Below are 7,762 nucleotides of genomic sequence, written 5' to 3'. Positions count from 1 at the left end.
AAGAAACAAGACCACTGGACACAGTGAATAATTGATATTAAAATTTCCCAAAATTGGATTTATTTTGGTTCAAAGACAATTGTTAAAATAACTGTCAAATTTTGAATAAGATTTGTAGAGTAGATATTCACAACATAGTTTACTTATTTTGATCATTGCACCATAGTTACAGAGATAATTTCTCATTTTTAGAAAATGTGAGATTTTTTTATTTACAAATAAAAAGACATTGTGTGCATCTTGCAAATGTTTCAGAGATAAAAACTGTTATGTACCTAGATTTATCTAGAAATGAAGAATAACATTTAGGGAATGTTTCTTATGAATTCCTTTCACTGCTGTCTTAAATCTTCTATAAATCTGAGATTATCAAAATAGAACATTTCTGAAAGAAAAATACATTTTTAAAATATTAACAATAAAATAAACCATGAATCTGTATAGGTATAATAAATGAACAAATTTAGTGGTGAATGATACACATTTATATTTATATTAATATTTATAGTCTCAAACTATCTTCACACAAATAATAATTACAAAGTAAAATCCTGCAAATACCACATTAATGACCAATATTAACATCAGCAGTAATGAGGATATTATAGGTCACATGATGTGATTCAAAGTGAACATCATAGAATTGATTTCTGTGGTACTCTTGCCAAAAACATGTAATCTAGCTCCAATCCATTTTAAGCACATTCTACAAGCTTTCCCTCTGAAAAATTCAAGGTCATGAAGGTTAAGAAAAGACTAAGGAATATTTAATTCAGAAGGCATCTATAAAATAAAACAATTAAGTTCATTTCATGTCTCTGAAGAAAATATTTTTTTTATAAAGAACAATATTAGGCTACTAGAAAAACATGAAAATAATCTGAGGATTAAGTGGTCCAAGGCATTATGATAGAATGTATAAGTGTTGATTTGAGAAACAGCATTTGCTTAATGTGTGTTTTTTTTTTTTTTTTGCTTTTTTTCTTTATACAATCTTGGAAAATACTAGTGAAGTTGCAGGTTCTAATGCAAAGTACTTTTTCCCACTGAAGCATTTTAAAATGAATTGTTAACATATGCCATCTTTCATGATAGGTTTAGTATTTCCTACAAGTCAGAACATGCTAGATAACAATATAACCTTCATAATGAAACTGATACAATTAACAACTATGCTGTTACCTGTTAATATTTGAAAAATATACTCATAATAAATGAATGTTGAATTGTAGTTATCTAGCATGTTCTGACTTGTACAAAATACTAAAAATATCATAAATGATAGCATATGTAAGCAATTCAATTTAAAATGCTTCAGCAGAAAAAAGTACTTTATATTAGAACCTGTAAATTTACTATTATTTCCCAAGATTGTATAAACAAAGAGAAAAGGAAAAAAAATAAAGATAAAACACTAAGCAAATATTCTTATTAGAAAAATTATTAAGTCAGTGCCTGAAATACAAATTTAAAGATGGCAGTATAATAATTGCAATACATTAATCCATTATTGAATATAGTAACCAGCATGTAAAAATAATGTTGCCTAATTCTCTGGACCCATATTCAGTGATATAATATAAATAATCCATCATTAATGTGATATTTAGATCTACCAAATTAGTGTTGACTTGGTTGCTGAATTGAGCTTAAATGCTAACATTTAGATAGTCTGAAAACACATCTAATAAAAACTGGTTTGCACTTGCACTTCAAATTTTCTTACAGATATAAATAATTTTCATATTTTGATAATTTCATTATATATGTTACACACATCCATTTCAATAAAGTATTTACATCATACATTTCATAAATAATGTAAATATTATATTAACAGTCTGAAAAACACAATATTAGCTTTCATTTTTTTTTCTTAAAATCTCTGTATATCCTTATGAAGTTTCCAGAAGTACATCTTGTCTTGTCTTATTAGTAATTCTTAAGGCAGAAGCTCCCATGGTCAGGATTCAAATTCTGCAGCAAGTGAAGAGAAAAAGAATTATATTTTTTCTCAAACATTTTATAAGTATAAATCAGTGAAGAAGTTTAGAACTTTTCATTGTTTATAAGAAGAAAAAAAGATATGTCCACAATACAAAATCACTATGGAATGCAGTATGCCCATATTTTCATACACAGTTGTCATTATGACTGAGTATCAGAGCTTTGGGTTTTCCACCCCTTATGCATATATTTGACAACCATATGCTAGGGTATTCTGGCAAGAACTGGGATGACAACATGGAGATGATAATGGACACCTCTCAACAGTCATATACAATAGCTTCAAAAGCAGACAATCAGGCAATTTCTATACAGAGTCATTGGCATTAGGACAAGGATAAAACAGGTTACTACTGGAACACTTAGAAGGGACTTCTGTCCCAAATTTGTGTTAGTGTTTGAGGTCCTTCAATGGAAGTGATACATGAGTTAACACCTGAAGTAAAAGGAGAAATTGTGAAACAAAGGGAAGAGGTGCATGCAGACACCGAGATGAGAAAGAACACTTGTGGAATCACAGTGGTCCAGTGTCACTAGAATCTAGAGCAAAGTGCCAATAAAGCAAGTGAGATGAGATAGCCTGAGTAACCTGACAAAAATCCAGTTGTTTGGATATTTTAATTTTTGGCTAAGAAACTTCATATTTTTATTGAGGCAAATGTAAACTAATGACAGAGTCATGACAGGGTATTTTAAACGTGTGACTGTTACTAAGTCAGTCTGGGATTTTGGCCATAAACCACAGAAAATGGGTGATGCCATTTTTTTCCCACAAAAGAATGTCAGTGTATAGGCTGACAGTTTCATAGTGGGGCAGAAGTGGGAAAAAAGCAGTTTCACACTTAAGGTCTTTAATTTGTTGATATTCAGAATTGGAAAAAATACATAGCTCTTTAATTGTAATTGACTTCAGAAGTTATGACCAGCAGTTTTTAACATTTGGCTCATTATAGATGTGCACTTGATGAGTTATGTGGTAAATACTTCCAACTCTTATATAAATATCACCATGTAGAGTGTTCTTTGTATAAAACTCTTCTCTTACTAATTCCCCAAATAGGGTCTAAAATATATTACTGAACATAGTAAGTATGTTGTAGTGATAACAATAAGGTGGTGTCTAATGCCTTTACACATTTGATGTGAAAACAAATGATTTTGACTGACAGAATTCCCATTCCTGTCTTTATGTTCTATTTTTAAAGAAAATTATTTTAAACAAAATTTTTACTGGTGCATTTGACTATATATAATAGAGGAATTGATTATGACATATTCACAGATGCACATAAAATAATTTGATCACTCTTCCTCTCTAGTAGTTTTTTCCTCTCCTTCTCCCTTCACCTTTGAAGGCATTCTGCAGTGATTACGGAGACATATCTTTGAAACGTGATGAAAGAGTTTAAAAAACACTCTTCTATTCAGGCTAGCATGATATGGCAAACTAATGTTCCACAAGGAAATGTAGAACTATTACATTAAGTTTTAAATAAACTAGCTTATGCATAAGTAAAAAAGAAACATCACTTTCTCTCAGAAATACATTGGAAAAAGAGTTGCCTCCCAAATCCCCTTTGCATTGTGTCTACATTCATACACAATTTCTCATTGTTTTGTAAATGGTAAATTATCTCATTTTTTTCTGGTAAGAACCAATAAGAACAACTTCTACTTGCATCCTGCATAACAACTAACTTTCATTCTCTTTTTGTAAATAGTCATCCAATTTCATGACTCTGAAGCACTTCAAACCTGATTCTCTCATTTTTTTCAGAAAGATATTCATGTAAGCTAAGAAACTGAAAAAAAACCATAAATCAGCTATTAAATTAAATTGTAATTTATATGTTAAAATTATTTCTTTCTGTCATAACTATTTAACTTCAGCATTGTTTTATAAAGCTTAGATTTGTTCTCCTGTGATTTTTTAGGTCAAAATGCCAAATAAAAGAATAAGGTTGAGGCCACATTTAACATAGATATGCATGGCTTTACTATGTGTTAAGAAGTTCATCAAAACACCATTGAAGCAGGGTGTGATGGCACATGCCTGTAATCACAGTGGCTTAAGAGGCTGAGACAGGACAGTCTTGAGTTCAAAGCTAGTTTCAGCAACCGTGAGGCCTAAGCAACTCACTGAGACCCTGTCTCTAAATAAAACATGAATAGGTTTGGGGATGTGGCTCAGTGGTCAAGTGTCCCTGAGTACAATCCCTGGTGCAAAGAAACAAACAGCCAAAAAAAAAAAATAAATAAATAAAATAAAATAAAACCATGAAAGCTCTAAACCAAGGTGCAATGAAAGCAAGATGGTATCTTTTATTTGTTCATTTTCAAGCAGATATTTCATTATTGTAATAATACCCCTGATAAAAAAAATTGTCAAATATTATAGAAATATCTTCAAATGGGTTCAAAATAGCTGGACATTGTTTTTCTTATTAGTTCTTAAAAATATAGCTCATCATTTTTGGACTAATATTTGACTCGCTCAAATGAAGTCTTAGTATGAAGGAAATCACCTGGTTGTACTGAAGGGCTCCTGCTATACAACCTAACCCTAACCCTAACCCAACCCAAGCCAGGGAGTTGGGGACAGCACTCAGTGTGGAATAGTGAAATGAATCTGATCAAATTTTTTTGTGAATCCATATGAAAATATCGCAGTGAATTTCACCTTCATGTATATTCATAATGCATAATTCAAAAAGAAACTTAAAAACTACAAATAAGTATAAGATCAGTAGAGCAGAAGAAAGAGAACACAGGGAGGAAGAAGGGGAGATAAAGTGGAAGTACTGGTCACTGAATTAGAGCACATTATATTTCATGCTTGTTTAATTATTTCAAAATTAACCTCAATATTATTTATGTCTAAATACACTTTCAAAATTTTCATCAAATAAAAGAATAATTTAAATTTTCCATAACAGTAAGTGGAAGGATTGTTGCTCAGTGGTAGAGTACTTGCCTACACATGTGAGGCACTGGGTTCAATCCTCAGCACCACATAAAATAAAGAAAATATATAACTAAAAAAAATATTTTAAAAAGAGAGTAGGTAGAAATTCTCCATATGTGGGCACAACACTAAAAGAACCAGAACAGAGACAGTGTATGCAATTATGGGTTTGTAATTTCTCTAAAGAAGTGTACATATTTCTAGGGGGCTTCAAACTTCCAATTAAAGCAATGTTGGTGGAAGAGAGACAGAAATCAGCGATGTATGACTTTGCAAGTAACAATGCTGCCTTCTTGAAAGACGCTCCTTGGAAGATTCTTGAGGATGCCATTAGAAATATGGATATTTTAAAGATAAATATAGCAGATGATGTATACCTTAGTTTATTTGACTACCAAAGCCATTTTACTATGTTGAAGTATATTAAATCATCATGGTTTCCTTAAACACACGCAACTAGAAAATTTTAGTAAAGCTAGAAAGATTCATATTTAGTGAACCAGTTCAAGGACTTAAAGAATGTTCCTTGAAGATATTGTCAAGCATTTATTACCATCATATGTATATTCTACCTATTACCTAGATAAATTAAGCATTTGACAATGAGACAATTCAGAGCAACAGCCACTGGTTCAGAACAAGATAGGTGAGTGGGTGATCAAGATAGATTAAAGCTGCTGCCTAGAAAGTTGGCCCATGAATTTGTTACCAGGGCTTCAGGAGACTGCCCATTCATTCTGTCATTCACAGGCCCCAACACTGATCATCAGAATATTTTTAACCACTTTGCAGGTTATACTTCCCATCATCACAAGTATGACAATGTAGAGAGGAAAAACTATATAGAACATTTTGTCTCTAGATACCATGTAAGGATAATATTTAAAAATTAAAATAAAAATCAGTTAATCTGTCAGGTGTCAGAATGTGCCCAGAGTGTAGTTATAGCAACACTGGACACTTAAGGTTTCAGTTATAATCTTTCAAAAATTGTGAAACTTGTTCATGTTTCCATGTAGAAGCAGTTTTGTCACAATATAACTATGTGAATCACAAAACTTCAAAAATACTTAACTAAAAGTCTAATAGACAGGGAAGAAAGCTTAATAGTTTACCTTCAGATGTAAAATGCAAAGGTGAGTGAAAGATAAATTTCCTAGACTAATATTTCAAGAGTACATTCATTTCCTAACATTACTTCCACAAATTATAGGGTCTAGTTCGCTTTTGCATGCTACCGATCTCATCAACCTGTCTCAAAGTTATGCAGTAGACACAAATTAAGGAGACTAAGTTGCTCTCTTTCAGTCTAGGTTTTGACATACTTGTGGAATCTGGATTGTTGTCTATGGAAGTGCCTATATTCTCTCAGTTGCATTTCTTAGAATTTTCAGTTCAGATTCCAGATGGCTAATTCTGAGTTCCATCTGACTTCTTATTGAAGTAAAATTAGTCTTTCTGAACTGCTCTGTAATTTCCAGAGCTGCTTCTTGTGTCTAAAGAACATAAAAAGAATATATTTTAAAAATAATTAGAACCCAAATAATTATTATGTAGTTATTTTATTTAGTTCTGAGTCAAAAATTCAGACAGCAATTTTAAATGTGAAGAAAAAAATATTAGACTGTAAACTTCTGTCATCAGTATCAATTACATTAAATCTGAACCAATAATAATTGAGTTCTTCCTCTCCCCCTCTCCCCCCCTCATTCCCTGCCCTCCTCCTCCTCCTTTCTACTGCGAATGGAACCCAGGGCGTTGCACAGGCTAGGCTATCTACCATTGATCTGTGCTCAAAGTAATGAATCATTCTCATGTTAGCACTCAGATCATCCGACAATTTAAAGAATAATAGAATCAATTCTAAATATGAAAGTTGAAAATTTTAACTTAACAATTCAAAAGTATATTTCTGCATCACATTGTTTTCTCCTCATAGTCTTACTTATGCCCACTATTATCAAATATCCAACAGTTATCTGATGAAAATTATTACTCAGATCAAATTAGCTGAAAGGATGATGTAAATTGTGGTATTTGAAGGGGCATCAAATGTCTTCCTTCTCTTAGAAATCTACACAACATCTTTCCTCAAGAGATATAGAATACACCTATGATACGTATATCCAAAATACAGTTTACAATGAAATGAATTAAAGCAAACTGCAGATAAGTAAGATAGCCTGTAAAATCAGAAATACTTGTTTTTGCTTCTCCTCTAAATCCCATCTTGCTCGATGTTCAATGTCACATTCCCACCGTACTCCTTGGCCTCGTTCTACTCGAGTGCTCCGTGTGTGCCTTGGAAAGTTTACTACATTTTCTTCCAACTTCTTTTGATTCCTTTCTATTTTTTCAAATGTATCTTGTATACTTTTTATAAAAAACAAGTTTTCCATAAAACAGTCATAGTTTGTTCTCAAATGTAAATGCTTTGAAGATGCATTTTTCATCTTTGCAGTGAGATCATCCATCTGCATGAATAAAAGAAGTATGAAAAAACACAATACGAAAATAAGATACTGAAAATATTCGACACAAACTCAAACAACAAATTTTACATAAATTCAATTGCAACAAAACATAATCTATACCAGCATTATGAAGAGTAGATAAAGTTTCGATAATAAGGTATATTAGCTTTTCAGTTGGTAAGGATTACACATCTATAAATCCCAATTCTGGCTACATAATAAATGTTGAGGAAATCTATATAGAAGATGATTTTTCCTATACTGAATTTACTATTGGTTTAAGTGAATTTAATTTTATATTTTGTCACTGAAATAT

General features: G+C 31.5%; 1 long non-coding RNA gene across 1 annotated transcript; it reads right to left on the bottom strand.

The window, feature by feature from the left end:
• Positions 1 to 421: 421 nt before the first annotated feature.
• LOC308631755 lies at positions 422 to 7,432 on the bottom strand. Its single transcript, XR_014018330.1, has 3 exons — positions 7,174 to 7,432; positions 6,298 to 6,468; positions 422 to 1,977 (listed from the first exon to the last, which is right to left on the bottom strand). It is a non-coding gene; the product is annotated as an uncharacterized lncRNA (long non-coding RNA).
• Positions 7,433 to 7,762: the final 330 nt, after the last annotated feature.

The sequence above is a fragment of the Spermophilus citellus genome, assembly GCF_964194105.1.
Source record: "Spermophilus citellus genome assembly, chromosome: 12".
In the NCBI taxonomy this organism is placed as follows: domain Eukaryota; kingdom Metazoa; phylum Chordata; class Mammalia; order Rodentia; family Sciuridae; genus Spermophilus; species Spermophilus citellus.
This window is presented reverse-complemented; position numbering and strand designations above follow the sequence as displayed.